This window comes from Gorilla gorilla, chromosome 14, assembly GCF_029281585.2.
Source record: "Gorilla gorilla gorilla isolate KB3781 chromosome 14, NHGRI_mGorGor1-v2.1_pri, whole genome shotgun sequence".
Lineage (NCBI taxonomy): Eukaryota > Metazoa > Chordata > Mammalia > Primates > Hominidae > Gorilla > Gorilla gorilla.
The window spans coordinates 116,124,452-116,142,630 of NC_073238.2; the positions used below are offsets into that span (position 1 = coordinate 116,124,452).

An 18,179-nucleotide genomic window follows, 5' to 3' on the forward strand; every position below is an offset into this window, starting at 1 on the left:
TTATACCTTCATTATTTTTTTCTCTAAATTTGGTAAAGAATGAGAAAAACATATTTACTAACTCCCATTTGATAATCTCACCCCATGTAGTGAAGAGACAGATTTCTCCATTTCCTAAAATGACAGATTTCTTCACTTCCTAGAGTTAGTTTTAGTCTCGTAATTTCTTGACTGACTAGGCTAAGAATATGAAAACTAAAAAATAGATTCCACCTATGATACATGGCTAAAAGAATGCATGTAATTTTTTACAGAGATTGTGCAAGAGCAATTAAAAGGTATGTATTGAGAAAGTTTTTCTGTCATACCCAAAATCCAAAGCCCAGAACACAGATGTTATGATTTGTTTTGTAGTGTTCTCTGTTCTTCTAGCAAGGAAAATGCAGACAAAATAGAAATTCTCTATCAAAAGTTTATCAAGAGGTGACTGTTTATTTGATAAAAAGAACATCTACTCTATAAGTTTCCAATCATAATGTGTTGGAATATCCTGAAAGGTGGTAAACTCCTTTATGGATACTCTCAGAGGGAATGACTACACATTTTAGAGTTTGCAGAAAAGATTTCTCCTCTGTCTGGGACTTTGCAACAGATGATATCCAAAGTGACTTCCAATGATAAAAGTGATTAATACTCTTGACACTGCTCAGATTTTTATGCATTTGATCATTTCTCAGGGTAGAATGAAAGTCCATAAACTACTGTGCATAATTATAGAATAGAAGCAAGCTTAGACATTATGTACTCATTTTTTTAACTTGAAAGATGAGAACAAATATTATTGAAAGCTTACTCCATGCCAGGCACTATTCTAAGCATTTAACACCTCTCTGAAGTAGTTTTTAGTATTATTCCCACTACAGAGATTAAAAATTGGAGGCAAACATGCCCAGACCCACAGGAATTGGAAGCAAGTTTAGAATCCAAGTAGTCTCTTTGTTGGGAGAACAGAGGGAGGGAGAGAAATGGTGAAGCATTTGACTTTCACTTTTTAACCTTAAGAACTTTTGTACATTTCACAAACACGAACTTCTGTACATGTTCACAAAGATGATGTGTTTTATTTATAATTTCTTTGAAACAAGTAAAACATTAAAAAAATTTTCAGTTTAAACAAGTTACACCTAACATTTGCTGAGGGTTTATTAAGTGTGAGGCTAATTGTTACCTATTTCTCACCATGCCTCAATGAGGCAAGTGTCTCTCTCTGTTATTCTGATTTTACAGGTGAAACTGAGTTTTGGAGAAGATAAGTGCGTTGTCTGAGGTCACATGGTTAGCTGTGATAAACCACGAGGGAGCCAGGTCTTTCTGATTTCCACCCCAGGAATACTTTGCTGTCCATGTCTTCTTTCAGTCTGACCCTTTCAAGTCTTTGTAAATAGAACAGTCTTCTTTCCCAGAGAACAGAGACGGGAATCTCCAAGTTCCTGCCTATTCCATGTCTAAGTAATAAAACCAAATTAGAGCATGCCTGCTACTAGACTTGCAATGCCAGTCCTTCCGGGCCCTCTCAAGCAAGCCTCTCCTCCGGGTATCCTCAGCTTGTGAACTTCAATGAGCTGGATGCATCATTCCCTGTAATCTGGCCTCTGCTCAGAGGAAAGGCAGCAGCTCTATGTTTTCTCTCTTAAACTTAGCCTGGAGTCCTGCGTCTCCCCCAGCAACACAGCAGAGAACATGTTAGCAGGAGAACTAAGATAGCATCAAAAAACTGACACTCTGGGCATCACAGCAGCAATGTGTATCTCCACAACAGAACAGCAGCCCATTCCCCTGTCCCTGCAGGTAGTGGATTGCTGTGGTTGATTTTCAATCTAATTTTGTACAAAAGTCAAGGCCCTGATTTGGCTGCCTGGTTTTGTTCTTCCTTCTCTTTTCCTTTCTGCCTCTCTCTTTCTCTCTCTCTCCTCCAAATGCCACCTGCCACTTTTGTTTTGGGGTACTCATTCTTCTATGTCTTGGCCCTCACTAAATAATGTAGCTCTGCAAAAAACAGAATTTTGCATGCAAGGTCCAGTCCCAGCAGACTTCAAGGGCTACCCAAGGTGGTGACCACATAGGGGAAGGCAAATGTTTCAAAGAACCATCTCCAAAAACAGACTCTTCTGTTTTCCTTTTGTCAAGGTACTGATTAGAAATAAAAAATGGTTCCCCACTTTTTATGAGTCTATTTCCTAAATCCCAAAGTAAAACAGCAGGTTATTTTTCTCTGGTTATTTCTAGAAAAACTCCAAAACTGTCATTACTTCTCCAAGGATTCTGTTTTATTTTTTAATTGTGAAAATTGAATTTTCTCTGGCCTTTAAAAGTGATTGGGTTTGCTAAAGGGATTCAGTACACACCACAATGCCCCAATGCCCTTTTGTCATTGCACCCTGCACTCCCAAACTAAAACTGTCATTGCACCTACATGCCCAAACTAAAACTGTCAAGCAGTATGAGAGGGAACTGGGTTGTATTTTTGTCACCTACATCACAGTAATTTTTATTTTTGTTTCATTGTAGTAGGAGCATTTAACACGAGAACTGTCTTAACAGATTTTTACATTCACTATAAAATGTTAACTACAGGCACAATGTCATAACACAGATCTCTAGAGCTCACTCATCTTGCATAACTGAAACGTTCTACCCAGTAATTAACAACTCCCCATTTTCCCCTCCTCCCAGCCCCTGGCCACCACCATCCTACTCTATATTAACTATCCAGTGTTGGATATTTTATTTTGATGAGCTGCTAATGAAAGGAGCCGGGAACATTCCTCAGCCCCAGGCTCAAAACAAACAAGCCCAGTACAAACACATCCCATCTTCCCTTCCCATCTCACCACATATCGCCATATATCTCTCAAACTTCCTGAGCCCAGTACAAACACATCCCATCTTCCCATCTCACCACATATCGCCATATATCTCTCAAACTTCCTGAGCCCAGTACAAACACATCCCATCTTCCCATCTCACCACATATCGCCATATATCTCTCAAACTTCCTGAGCCCAGTACAAACACCACCAGGAAAGTCTCCGATAACGGGACAGCCGTTCAAAGTTTTACTGAAAAAGCGGGAACCAAAAGAATTCCTTTGTTCCCCTGTAACTCTCAGGCTATAAAAAGCAAACACTCGCATTGTTCAGGGCCCTCTTGTATGCTGTGGAATGGAGGGACCAGGTTCGAACTTGTAGTAAAGATCCTTGCCGCTTGGCTTTGACTCTGGACTCTGGTGGTCTTCTTTCGGGAACTAATGGTCTGGGCATAACACTACTATCATTTATATATTATGAAAAACCAGAAAGGGGATACTTATTTTGATTGTGGTTGTTTAATCTTATAATATGAATCTGTAAAGGTTAGATAAAGAAGGTGGATGGTTTAAAACAGTAGTTTTCAAAATTTGCTACTATATTTAAACATAACAGAAGATCAAAGGGAGATTATGTTTTTGTGCTTGTTAAATTTTGCAATATGAATCCACAAAATTTGCTCAAAAGGGGATGGTTTAAAATAGTAATTCCTAAAGACTGCTTAACATATGAATTATCAAGGGAGGTTCAGAAACATTCTCAACACTATAAACCGAACGGTTCTGCCTTCCTCAAGTCATATGTTGAAGCTCTTATCTCTAATGTATTTGGAGGCGGGGCCTTTGGGAGGTCATGAGGCCATGAAGGTGGAGACCCCATGAATGGGATTAGCGAATCTATAAGAAGAACGGAGGCAGCTGAATGGTCTGTGGACCAGGAAGACAGCCCTCACAGGAATCAGCCAGCACCTTGATCTTGGACTTCTTAGTCTCCAGACTGTATAAAACCAAAGTCTGGAGTTTAAGCCACCTAGTCTGTGCTATTTGTTACAGCAGCCCAAGCTAACTAAGACACTCAAGCTGAGGCCTCCTTCGCCTCAGACATACTAAATCAGAATCTTTAAGGGTGGAAAACAGGACATTGTATTTTTTAAAAAACATCTTCAGGTGATCCCTGCACACCTCTCCCATCACTGTTTCCAAATTAATGGGGCATCACTAGCCTAGATGCTCAGAAGAGAACACTTAGAGATTTCACATTGCATAGTCATGGCTCTGTGTGGAAAAGAATAAGAGAGTCTAATCATAAGCAACACAGGCAAAATATGTCTGAGACAAAAATTTTGATTTATAATTGTATGTATATACAGTATATTCTATTCTTTCCTCAGAAATCTTCAGAATTTACTTTTAAAATAACTAACTTGCATTGTATACAGGAATGAAATTTTTGTTTTATAAAAGGATAACTAAGATATTTGAGTTTTTGTTGGGGTTTCTGTTATGATTTTCTAGTCTAGACTACACCTTTAAATTGCCATTCAATGCCTTCAAAGAAAGGAAGCAAAATGATATTGCCTGTGGAAGTAATCTCATGTGAATTTCGAAATAACAATAAAACTAGAAAAGAGAATGAAGCAAAGGATTTACCCTGTAGATACTATTAACTGAAAGATAAAGCCGTAACAATTTCTTTTAACTAGACTTAATAGAATACAATAGCACAATCACCCAAGCTCGATGATCGGAAATTATTTTTAACCTAGGACTCCCTTTCATTCTCTTCCTTCCATCACCAAGACGTGGTAGCATTAGTTTTTGTGGATATATCTTTACCATCCACCTCTTCATTTCCATTACTGCAATCTGATTCCAGTTCTTCAATCTTGGAATTGTATACCCAATTTCTCCAGTGCATTTCTTCACTAACCTCCTTGTCATCATTCCAATTTCTTGGCATTCTAATTTACCTTAAATATACCTGTAGATCAATATTCCTCCCAGACTGGAATGCTGTAGCTCTCAGTTTTTGCTATCAGATTTAGAGTTTATCTATGTCATAGTGAATTCATTCATGTTTTCATTCTTAAAACTTTATCCTCTTTCTTTTTTCTTCCTTTTTTTGTACTTCTTAAGATGAAATGCTGACTCCCAATACCATTTTAGGTCACAAAACTCTTTAAAAAGATATTGAGTCTATGGGCATGCTTCCCCTTCCATTTCCCCTAAAATAAGCATCAGACTTTTTTTTTTTTTTTTTTTTTTGAGACGGAGTCTTGCCCTGTCGCCCAGGCTGGAGTGTAATGTGTGATCTCGGCTCGCTGCAACCTCTGCCTCCTGGGTTCAAATGATTCACCTGCCTCAGCCTCCCCTCCCGAGTAGCTGAGATTACAGGTGCCCACCATCACACCTAGCTAATTTTTTTGTATTTTTAGCAGGGACAGGGTTTCACCATGTTGGCCACGCTGGTCTCGAACTCCTGACCTCGTGATCCACCCATCTTTGCCTCCCAAAGTGCTGGGATTACAGGCATGAGCCACTGCGCCCGGCCAGCATTATGCTTTTGACTGTACATACTATAATGCTCTGATCATTGGTATATATGGGAAGCCTGTAGTTATAAATGTATTAAAGATAGCAACTTTTATGACTTTACGGTCTTTTTTCTCATTTAATCAAACAATTTTTTGAACTGTTTTCTGATATTTACACACTTCTACCTCATTTTTTTTTACTGATATCACTTGCCTAGTATGTATTTCTTCACCTATTTATTTTTCACTTTTGACTCATTTACAACGTAAGAGAATTGTCTACTGATATTTTTCAGGACTACAGATTTTCAGGATGTTATTTTATGTTTGCTGATAATTTTAGAGAGGAAGTATAACATTAATCTAAATTTTCTCTTTGTGGATTAAGTAATTTCTGAAGCATTTGATCACAATGCTGGTGAAATATTTTTCTTTTTATTGGTTTTCAAATCCAAAGTTTTTATCAGGCTATATGTAGATGTTGGCTAAGTTTTATTAATTGTTTTGGTACATGATAACCTATTTTCATCTGAAGATTTGGATTGTTTTTAATCTAAAAGAAAAAAAGAATCTTATCTCACTTTAAAACATGGCTGTGTTCCATGCGCTGTGATCCTCTCTGTCAGGAAAAACATTTATTGATGTGTCTCTGTTGGCTGTCTTCCATCTATATCATTCTCTCTCCAAACAACATCCTCTTTTCATCTCTTTTCTTTGCATAATTGGAAATAATTCTCACTCTTGATCTCTTCATATATGATTCTCTTGGCTTCAGTGTTCTGGTCTATCCTACTTCTAATTCTTCCACTCCTGCTGCGGAGGCCCACCCCTGCCCCCAGCCTGGACCTGTGGGGTCAGTCCCTGTCTTCAGAACATATTCTGGTATGGCTGCCTTGCCCTGGGACCTCATGGAGAAACAAGCAATTCTGTTTTACAAAAGCCTGCTTCCAACTTTCAACTTCGCTCCTTCATACTAAGGGGCTCTTCCAGGGTCTCTCTTCCTTATTTTTTGTACACTGATCTTAGAAAGGAAATTGTGAACTGAACTTTAGTTTTTCCTATCAGTCCTGTTCCATCTACACTGAATCTACCAGAAAAGCCTTGGATTCTGCAGCCTAGGAAAGAAAGATCCTCTTCTTCCTTTACCTGTGGGGGTACAGATTTTTCACTCTGTAAGCCCTTTTGATCATTTACTTGAAGTCTGAGTAGGAAAGCAAAAAGCAGAATTAGACTCCTGAATACAACAGCCAATTTTCTAAAGGAACTTGCATTGATTTTTTTCTTTTTCCAGCTTTGAACTTTTATAGTATTCCTATTTTGGCTTTACTCTAAGAGGTATATTTTAGCATCTGGTTTTTAGGTGATTTTTGTAAAGGTCAAGTTTTTATATAGCACAAAGGTCAAACATCCAAATTATTATGTTACCTTCTTTTATTTCTGCAAAAGAGGGAATGTGATCCACCAACACTTTTTGTAAAAGGGTAGATTTACCTCAAAAGCAGATTAAGCAATTTATTCAAAATTATAATCTGAATTCTTTAGGAAATCAATTTAAAGACATACAATATATCTCTATAATAATTCAGATACTTCTTTTTTCAAAGATATAATTACTGGAAATTTATCATAAATAAATTATAATCTGAATTTTTCAGGAAACCAATGTGAAGATATGGATAGATAGGTGACAGATATGGACATATTTGGATATTTATACTGAAAAACATAAAATAGAAATAAATCTCCACATTATAACTATCAGGACACTGTTTATAATGATGAAAAACTGGAAACAGCAAATGTCCAGTGATAGAGGTATGGTTAAATATATGAGGCTGTATTTACTGGGTATGGTGTTATATAGCCATTTACAATTTTTAAGTAAGAAAATTATATAGAAATATTTTAAATATTTATAATAAATATTCAATGGAAAAAACAGTATAAAAGTTGTACAATGCCACGATTACAACTACCTAAAGTCAAGCCCTTAAAAAGACTATAAAAAACACACAGATATTGTAGTCATCTGTCTTTGGTTATTAAAACTAGGTGTTTACTCTTTTTTCTCTATCATTCTATCATCTCTATCAACTTTGGTTACTTTAAAATTCAAAAAATCAATTAAAAAATTTTAAGCATTTGCATAGAGTTTGAAGGTACAAAAATTTGTGCTGGTCCTTGAGACAGGTGAGAATTGTATAACATGAGTGAAGCTCTAAAATGTTGATAACATTTTGGGGCAGGGGCATTCTTTTTTTATTTTTAAACAGAGTCTCACTCTGTGCCCAGTCGCCCATTCTAGAGTACAGTGGTGCCATCATAGCTTGCTGCAGCCTTGACTTCTCTGGGCTCAAGTGATCCTTCCACCTCAGCCTCCCAAGTAACTGGGGATACGGGTGTACACCACCACACTCAGTGAATTTTTTTTTTTTTTTTTTTTTTTTGTAGAGACGGGGTTTCACCATGTTTCCCAGGCTGGTCTGGACTCTTGGGTTCAAGCAGTAGGCCTGCCTTGGCCTCCCAAAGTGCTGGGATTATAGGCATGAGCCACCGTGTGTGGCCTTGGGGACCATTCTTAATATGTTTAAGCTCACTATCATAGTTTCCACAGCAAAACTAGAAAATAAGACATCTCACTGTATATCCACCTGCTTACATATTTGTCTTTCCTGAAGGATTCTTAGGCTCTCAGTTTATCTCTTTTTCTCACTCACCACCCAGCTTCTGGCCCAGTGCTTAGCTTATCTTAGGATATAGAGGTGTACATGTGAATTATCATTCACAAACTTGAAATCCACATGTGACTCTGACCTGGGATAAATTTATACAGCTATGGAAATTCTGAAATTATCTGAACATCATCGATAAATGATAAAACAAATGTGTACATATGTGTATACACATACATGCACACACAAAGCATGCCGGAATGATAAAAAAAAATCACCTGGAAACCATTTCAAAGAAATGCCATACCCAAGAAGAAGAAAATGCTACTCAAATCTTCAGTTCACTAAATTGCAACTAAATGACACTATTTTGAGTAGACTTTTTTTAAGTACATTTTTTAAGTACATTTCTCCTTTGAATATCTTGCAAGTCCTATCCAAAGTTATAAGTGTACAACCACTATTTTATGAGACATGCTTTCTCCTAGAGTTTTGTAGAGATTTTAGCATAGCCCTTATCAGTGACAGCACATTTATTCTGCAAACAGATTATGTCTTCTATGAACACAGAAGAGGATCCAACTGAACCTTTTCACTTTTTAAGTTTTTCTCCAAAGCTGGATTTTGTCTTCACACTGTCTGGTTTTAGCAGTGGCTAGGTCAAAGTATACTACAGAAGAACGAAAAATCGACTCTAGAAAAGCACACAGAATGAAAGCCAACCAGTTAGGGAGTAAATGTTTCTCGTTGCAGATGTTTGGGAAGCCATGATTGTTATTTAGAACTGTGGAAACCTTATCTTTGAATTTAAAAAGCCAGTCCTGAGATGCATCTGCCTCAGGGGTAACTACCATAGTGAAACCGCTCCTCTCCCAGGCCATATCAAATCACAGTTGTAGTTATGAACATACAAATCATATATATATATATATTTCAAAATCGCCACCTGTTAATTTTTGATCCCCTATTAGAGGTGTTATCCACCAACTACTAACACAAAGGTCACTGGTCCTCAACCCACATTTCACCACCAGGGCAGTCGGGCCTAGCTGATGACCACACGAACACCAGATTAAGAGTAAAACCTTCTGAGGCCTGAAAATGAGCGTGTATTCACACATCCTTAATAATACAGTGTCTGAAAAATTGTACCTGAAACTGAAAGATTTATTCTAAGGTATTTCAAGCACTAAGGGTCTGAGTTCAGCGTTCTCACACCATCCTGAAAGAGGAACATAAAGTCAGCAAAATGACCCCTGATCTGCGATCTGGGCCCCCAGAGGGATCCCAGCCAGGCCATCTTTGCTGGTCTCTTAAAGATTCAGTGACAAAATGGTGTTGCTTGGCAGGACACTGTTTTGCGTTCGGTGTGGCCACCCTAATGACGGCTGCTTAACAAGGCCAATGAATATCATAAGGGACATTTAGCAAGGAGCAATCCACAGGAGCATGGGGGTGGGGCAAGGCCGCGAAGCCCCCGCGGAGACCTGCTGGAGCCAGGCTGCCCACCCCCACCTCCCCACCCGCGCGTTGGCCCAGAGGTTTACCCAGGCAGCAGCCCCGGTGCGGAGGGGGCAGGTGCAGCGCTGTAGTGATGCCCAGTGGCCTCGTCCTCAGCCACCTGCCCCCCAACACCTGCTAGATGCCCAGGCGGGGCAGGCCCGAGGTCTCGCCGGCCCTGGGCTTCCCAAGCCAGCCCAGGGGCATCCCGCGGCAGGCGCCCCCGACACCCACGCGCAGGAACAGGGAGGGCGCGTCGCGGCTCCCGCGCCCCGGCCAGGCCGGCAAGGACCCCACCGCCCCGCTCTCGGGTGGAGGCGCCCCTTCCCACCCCTCCCCCGCGCGGGGCCCCCGCCCGCAGCCCCTCTAGCAGCCCCTCTGGCAGCCCCAGCGCCCCTGCGCCGTCCTGGCCCGGCCCGGCCAAGGAACTAACGAGCGCGCATCCCGGGCCTCGGGCGCAGGGCACGGAGCCGGCCGCGCCGCAGCCTCCCGGGCACCGGCGGCGGTGACCAACCTGTAACCCCAGCGCTCAGAGCTGTCATGGTGCCCGCGGGCGGCGGCGGCGGCGACAGTGGGCGACCGGCAGGATCAGTGCCAGGCGCGGCGCCCAGGGCGGGCGGGGACGCGAGCCCCTCACCTACGGCGGCTCCGCTCAGGCAGCGCGCTCGGCCCGGCTGGGGCCTCGGCTCACGCTCGCCGTGTCACTCACTGAGCGCCGCCGCCGCCGGGCAGGCTGGGGGAGGGGTGGGAGCCGGAGTTTTCGGGCCTTTAAAAAATTATTATTTTATTTAAATTTTTAAAGTTAGCTTTGCTACAGGGGCTGCAGTGATGCCGAAGGGCGGGCACCGCAGAGGAGGCTGCGCCGCAGTTGGTGGGGAGCGCCAGGGTCGGTACTGGCAGTTCCTTCTTGCCGGCTGCCACCCGCAGTCAGTCTCACAGCAACAGCTAGGCTCTCATCTGCGAGCTCCTCTCGGGGATCTTTCGTACTCAACAGCACGGCGGCGGTGTGCACAGGAGTCCGCCGGGCACACGCGGGGTACACTTAAGTCCACTGCCAGGAGGCCGGGAGCCCAGCGTGCGAGCGTGAGGTCTGACTGTGCACAGTACCGAGGATGAGGACTAGTTCCATTCCTGAGTATGAAAGGGTGAAACCGTTCACCTCAAGTTTCACCCCGGAGTTATTAAATAATGAATGCATCAGCCACACTTATAGTTTTCTAAATAGGTTGACGTTTGCCTTTAAAATTAAAATATGTTGTCGTGTGGATGAGACAAAGTCTATTCAGAAATTGACAGTCCCCCACCCCATACCCTGTAAGTATACCTGGACAGCAGACTGCATCTGAGGCTTCCTAGGGCTCCCAGCAGAGCAGGTTTAGGGAAATCTGGCCTCCTAAGCACCATGCCCAGGGCGACATCCTCCCACTCATTCCCACTCTCTGAAAGGTTTACTTTGGGTCTGGAATCTTGCCATGTAGTCAGATACGAAAATCCCCAGGGAACTCCTGACCAGTGATTTAGACATCATGCACACAGGCATATAAATAAAGGGAAAGAAACAACTGAATGAAGCTTTCTCTACAAGAGAAATTCTAAACAAAGAGCATTTGTCTATCACAAAATGTTATGTGGCAAGGTATAGAAGTAAAATTACACAAACCTACATTTTAAAAATGTATTTTCTGGTTACAGATATTTAATTAATCTACTTTCTTAAAAAGTCCATTCACAATTTATTCACATTCATAATCCATATTAGTACGTTTTATTGTTTAAAGGGAAATGTTAAATATTGGTGTTTCATGAAATACAGAATCATGCGGGATAATTTTTCAAATTTCTAAAGACTTCAGAAAAACTGTGTCAAAAGCTAGGTTTTAAACAAATGATGAAATCACTCCTCATAAGAAAAAATTGACAGTAATTTAAACAATGGTAAATCTACAACCAGTTTGCTTAGAAAAAGTATTTACCAACGTGTTTCATTATCCTTATTTGCGGCTCTCAATTGCTTGATCTAAATACTAGTTTATTTCACAAACTGAAATATATAGCTATATATATATGGTAGCTGAATGATAGTGTATTATTCCTTGAAATTCATTCGAATTATCTGTTAGAAAATTATATTAATGAAATATTTAAACATTTATTTATAATGTTTTGAAGTGGTAAAGGCAGTGATTTTTTACTAATCTCAGTGCCACTCCTCACCCAACAGGCATTTCAGACCTTTCTCTGTCCTTGGTTGAACTACCTCTGTTAAGTCTCTATAATTCATGCTTATGAGCCAAACAATCCCAATGATGATGGAGACAGTCTCAGAGAATTCATGGGCTTCAAGGAAGTCATGGAATCCAGCATACTCATCCGATAATGCATAGGGATTCACTGTACATTGGAGTAGACAATCATTTTAAAAAACAGGTACGTCCAAAATATCATAGTACCCCTTCTACCTGCTCAGTATCTCTCTTCTTTTGTTTTCTTTGTTATTTTTAGAGACAAGGCCTATCTCCATTGCCTAGCCTGGAGTGCATTGATGTGATCATAGCTCGCTGCAGCCTCAAAGCAAAAGTAGAAAGGATGAACAAATATCTTTTCCAGGTTGAATTGGCCCTGTAACTACATTCATTGCTGGAATCCAGTAAAAGTCAATTGCTGGCCTGTGGGTTCAATATAAACTGAGAATATAATTCAGGTGTGTTTTGTATGACTCAATGTATATTGTTGACAAATTAAGATCAATTACCAACATTTGAAAACCACAAGAATTTTATTTTATCAGGAAAAATAGGAAGATATGGATAACAGGCACCCTCCACCATGCCCAGCTAATTTTTGTATTTTTAGTAGAGATGGGGTTTTGCCATGTTGGCCAGGCTGGACTCGAACTCCTGACCTCAGGTGATCCACCCACCTTGGCCTCCCAAAGTGCTGGGATTACAGGCATAAACCACCATGCCTGTAGGAGTCTGAGGCATGACAATCACTTGAACCGGGGAGGCAGAGGTTGTGGTGAGCTGAGATTGTGCCACTGCACTCCAGCTTGGGTGACAGAGTGAGACTCCGTCTTGAAAAAAAAAAAGGAAGATCTGACCAGGTCAGTTCTGCATTGCCAAGTGGTAGGGGGCCAATAGGGGCATCCTGTGCCTCGCATAGGTGGGCATATACTTCCCATTTGCTTCCATGTCCCCAGCCTGCTTCAATTCCTGGCCCTGGAAGGTGTTTGCATGTAGGAGCCTATACAATTACATCTGTATTTGACAGTATGAGATTGGGGAAAGGATAATGTCAAACACAGAGAAATCAGTCAATACAGAAAGTTTTACAATAAAGAGGATGAAGCCAAGCCAATGCACAACCAAGATAGTAGTAGCCTTTGGTTTAAATGAAATTGTGTTCATGGTCCTGCAAGTGCTTTGGAATGGATGTGATATCATTTGTCTGTGTCCCCATCCAAATCTCATCTTGAATTGTAGCTCCCACAATTCCCATGTGTTGTAGGAGGGACCTGGTGGGAGATAATTGAATCATGGGGGCAGTTTCCCCCATACTGTTCTTGTGGTAGTGAATAAGTCTCATGGGATCTGATGGTTTTATAAGGCCCTTTCTCTTGGTCTTCATTTTCTCTCGTCTGCTGCCGTGTAAGACGTGCCTTTCGCCTTCCACCATGAGTGTGAGGCCTCCCCAGCCATGTGGAACTGTGAGTCCATTAAATCTCTTTTTCTTTGTAAATCACCCAGTCTCCAGTATGTCTTTATCAGCAGGATGAGAACAGACTAATAATACAGGAAGTAGCTATGAAATGCAAGACAGTAAGAATTTGATGAAAACAGGGTATTTGTTTTTCACTAACTCATTTGTTCCTCCTGCTTATTTCCACCTTAATTAGTATTTCATTGGACACCGTGGTGAATTACAGAGAAAACAATAGGCATGCTAAAAGAGAAATTTGAAAATCCATGGAGGGACTGTCCTGTGCTCTATGGAAATACAGACACCAAATCAATTGGAGAAGAATTCTGCTCAAATATAGTTATGTTTCATGTGATTTATGAGTAGATTATGCTTTAGTAACTACACAAGACTGTAATTTTTTTGAGACTCTCATTAAGATTAGTTTTAATCTGTATACACTTGTTTATGTTCTGTGATTTCAAGACCCACATGTCACCAAATATTGCTATGATGAACTTTTAGATGCTCTTTGGGCAGGGAAAATTAAGGTTTAGAATACACACCTAAAAATGTAAACAGGCTAACTAATAGGCATCTCCTGCTTGTTGCCTCACTAACATGGATTTACATGTACAGGCATTCCTGGAAGACAGTGCAATTTGGTTTCAGACCAATGCAATAAAGTACATATCACAATGAGGCAAGTCACACAATTTTTTTTTTATATTCCAGTGCATATATAAGTTATGTATACACTGTACTGTATACTAAAAAATATATATGTCTTAAATTAAAAATACTTTATTGCCAAACAATGCAAATGATCATCTGAGCCTTCTGTGAGTCTGTGAGTCATAACCTTTTTTTTTTTGAGTATCACTCTTGTCACCCAGGCTGGAGTGCAATGGTGCAATCTTGGCTCACTGCAACCTCTGCCTCCTGGGTTCAAGTGATTCTCCTACCTCAGCCTCCTTACTAGCTAGGACTACAGGTGTGCATCACCACGCCCAGATAATTTTTGTATTTTTAGTAGAGATGGGGTGTGATCATGTTGGCCAGGCTGGTCTTGAACTCCTGACCTCAAATGATCCGCCCGCCTTGGACTCCCAAAGTGCTGGGATTACAGGCGTAAGCCACTGTGCCCAGCACCTCATAACCAATTTTTGGAGGAGGGTCTTGCCTCATTGTTGATGACTGCTGGTTGATCAGGTTGGTGCTTACTGAAGGCTGGAGTGGCTGTGGCAATTTCTTAAAAATAGACAACCACGAAGTTTGCCACATTGGTTGACTCTTCCTTTCATGAGAGTTTTTTCTGTAACATGCCATGCCATTTAATGGCTTTTTACCCACAATAGAACATTTATCAAAATTGCAGTCACTCCTCTCAAACTCTGCTACAGCCTTATCAATTAAGTTTATGTAATATTCTAAACCCTTAGTTGTCACTTCAACAATGTTCACAGAATCTTTACGAGAAGAAGATTCCATCTCAAGAAACCACTTTCTTTGCTCATCCATAAGAAGCAACTCATCCATTTAAGTTTTATAATGAGATTGTAGCAATTCAGTCACATCTTCAGGCTCTATTTCTAATTCTAGTTCTCTCGCTATTTCCACTAAATCTGCAGTTACTTCCTCCACTGAAGTTTTGAACCCCTCGAAGTCATCCATGGGGGTTGGAATCAAGTTTATCCAAGCCCCTGTTAAAGCTGATATTTTTATATTCTTCCATGAATGAGGAATGTACTTAACAGCATCTGGAATGGTGAATCCTTTCCAGAGGGTTTTCAATTTACCTAGTCCAGATTCACCAGAAGAATAACTATCTATAGCAGCTATAGCCTTACAAGATGTATTTCTTAATAAGACTTGAGAGTTAAAATGGCTGCATAATAAATGTGTTAGCAGGCATGAAAATAACATTCATCCCCTCTCCAGCAGAGCTCATGGATAACTAGGTACATTGTTAATGAGCAGTAATAGTTTGAAAAGAATCTTTTTTTTTTTTTTTCTGAGCAGTAGGACTCAACAGTGGGCTTAAAATATCCAGTAAACCAGAGCTGGGTGTGGTGGCTCATGCCTACAATTCTAGCAATTTGAGAAGCTGAGGAGGGAGGATTGCTTGAGCCAGGAGTTTGAGACCCTGTCTGTACAAAAATTCAAACAATTAGCTAGGCATAGGGCATATGCCTGTAATCCCAGCTACATGGAAGGCTGAAGCAGGAGGATTGCTTGAGCACAGGAGGTTGAGGCTGCAGTGAGCTGTGTTTGTGCCACAGCACTCTAGCCTGGGTGACAGAGCAAGACTCTGTCTCAAAAAAAAAGAAAAAAGAAAAAAGAAATTCCAGTGAACCATGCTGTAAACACATGTGCTGCCATCTAGACTTTGTTGTGCTATTTCTAGAGCACAGGGGGAGTAGATCTAGCATAATTCTTAAGGGCTCTAGGAGTTTGGGAATGGTGAATGAGCAATGGCTTCTACTTAAAGTCACCAGCTGCATTAGCCCCTCACAACAGATTTAGCCTGTCCTTTGAGCTTTGAAGCCAGACACTGGCTTCTTCTCTCTAGCTATAAAAGTCCTAGATGGCATCCTCTTCCAATAGCAGGTTGTTTTGTCTACATTGAAAATCTGTCATTGAGTATAGCCACCTTCATTAGTTATCTTAGTGAGAACTTCTGGATAACTTGCTGCAGCTTCTGCCTCAGCTGCTTCACCTCATATTTTTATGTTATGGAGACAGCTTCTTTTTCTTAAACCTCATAAATCAATCTTTGCTAGCTTCAATTTTTTCTTTTGCAGCTTCCTGACCTCTCTCAGACTTCATAGAACTGAAGAGAGTTAAGGCCTTGCTCTGGATCAGGCTTTGGCTTCAGGGAATGTAGTGGCTGGTTTCATGTTCTATCCAGATTACTACAACTTTCTCCATATCAGCAAAAAGGCTGTTTTGCTTTCTTATTACTCGTGTGTTCACTGGAGTAGTACTTTTAGTTTCCTTCAAGAACTATTCTTTTGCATTCACAACTTGGCTAACTGTTTGGGGCAAGAGGCCTAGCTTTTGATCTATCTCAGCTTTTGACGTGCCTTTCTCACTAAACTTAATCATTTCTAAGTTTTGATTTAAACAGAGAGATTTGGAACTCTTCCTTTCACTTGAACACTTAGAGGCAATTGTAGGGTTATTAATTGACATAATTTCAATATTGCTATGTTTCAGGGAATAGAGAGGTCCATGGAAAGGGAGAAAGAAGGAGGAACAGCCAGTTGGTAGAGCAGTCAGAACACATACAACATTTATTGATTAGGTTCTCTACCATGGACATGGTTCATGATGCTCCGAAACAATTACAATAGTAACATCAAAGATCACTGATTACATATTGCCATCACAGATACGATAATAATGGAAAAGTCTGAAATATTGAGAATTACCAAAATGTGACACAGAGATACAAAGTGAGCACATGCTGTTGGGGAAGTGGCCCCGATAGACTTGCTTGAGGCAGGGTTGCCACAAACCTTCAATCCGTAAAAACAAAATACAATATCTGCAAAACACAATAAAATGAGATGTGCCTGTACAGAATTCAGCCTTGGCAGAATAGATGCATTTTGATAATAGAGTGCATGGGGAAATTTAAGGCAGTTTGCCTCCCAGATCTCCCAGCAGGAAACATGATGTGGAGTGTCTCTGGGGAAAGGAAAGAGATAACAGAAGAGATGTCGCTAAGTTTTGTAGCCCCAAAGACCAATCTCACTTTGCGTAGCTCTGTCTTGGATCTTGAGGGAAGTAACAAGTGTGATAAGATTCTATTGAGGAAAGAACTGCTGGGTTGGTGGTCTTCACTTGCCAGTGATATTCTAGATGAAAAACTTGAATAAGTCATCTTCTCGTAAGTCAGCATCTCTAAGCAACCACAAAACATTTATTCATAATTAAATATTTCAAGCTATTGAAAGACACCGCACATCATAGCTTTTCCTTAAGGCGATGTTCCTCAAACTTCTCTGATAGTAAGGATTACCTGGGCCATCTTAACTATTTCCAGAGAGGTTCTCATTAAGTATCTCTGGAGTAGGAAAGGCGACTATGGAGAATTCCTCTTTATAAAACAGACATACTTCTGAGCAACACTGTTCCAGTGGTTGGGACCTATGCACAGGCATTCCTTTCCTAACAGGCCAGAGTGGACTTGCCTACTTTCCTCCCTGTCCTGCGAGTCTGTGTGCTTCAACCACCATCTGGACCAGTTCTGCAACACCTATAGACCCTGCACTTACATTGTAGCTGTGTTATCTGAAGCACTAAAAACAGGTGAGCGCAAGTAGGTGGTAAAAATCCATCTGCTGAGTCAGAGTGGAGGTCTTTGAAAGGTTGGCATATGGCCTTTAATTGTGTCATTGAAATCAGCTGTGGATGGGAGACAGCCTTAGTATACCCATCAACAGAAAATAAGGGTAAGTTCATAGAAAGATGCTATTAAACCTCAAAGAGACAGAAGCTGTGATGTTTATACTGGGCAGAAATATCTTTGGGCAAGGAATGCAATTGATTTTTCTTATGGAAAAAATAACTGCCTAATGACATCGGAGAGGTGACGGACACAATGGACTTGGAAAATCCTATGGTGGAGAAGTAGGTGTGATATTCACACTGTGCTTACTTTACAGATTAATCAAAAATATTTTCTACATCACCGTTTTGTTGTACTTTAGAATTAAATTTTCAGAGGAAACTAGGTTTTAGAGAAAAAAAACAAAAGGAAGCCTGTGAAATCAGGAGTAAACAGTAATGCCAATTAAGCACTCGTGCTGGGAGCAAAACAGAGGCCTCATTGTGTTGAGCCACAGCTGAGCCGATCGCCCAAAGGAACTGGTGGACTTCTAAAAACAAAGGTCAAGTTTCAAGTGAATCACTCAGCAACAAAATGAAGCATATTTTGACCATTTAATAAAGGCTGCTACAAGATAGGAGTAAAGCTTTGGT

At 40.7% G+C, this 18,179-nt stretch overlaps 1 protein-coding gene across 7 annotated transcripts in view; it reads right to left on the reverse strand.

Moving 5' to 3' along the window:
- The window catches only part of NALCN (sodium leak channel, non-selective), a 363,332-nt gene extending 353,109 nt beyond the window's left edge, over window positions 1-10,223 (reverse strand). For 3 of the 7 annotated variants that reach the window (XM_055359450.2, XM_063697490.1, XM_063697488.1), the window contains exon 1: window positions 10,150-10,222. The gene's annotated coding sequence lies outside the window, so the exon portion shown is untranslated. Of the gene's footprint in view, window positions 1-10,026 lie in introns of all 7 variants that reach the window. The other 4 variants (XM_031001413.3, XM_055359447.2, XM_063697489.1 and 1 more) reach the window with 2 other exon arrangements.
- Between the last annotated feature and the right edge of the window lie 7,956 nt (window positions 10,224-18,179).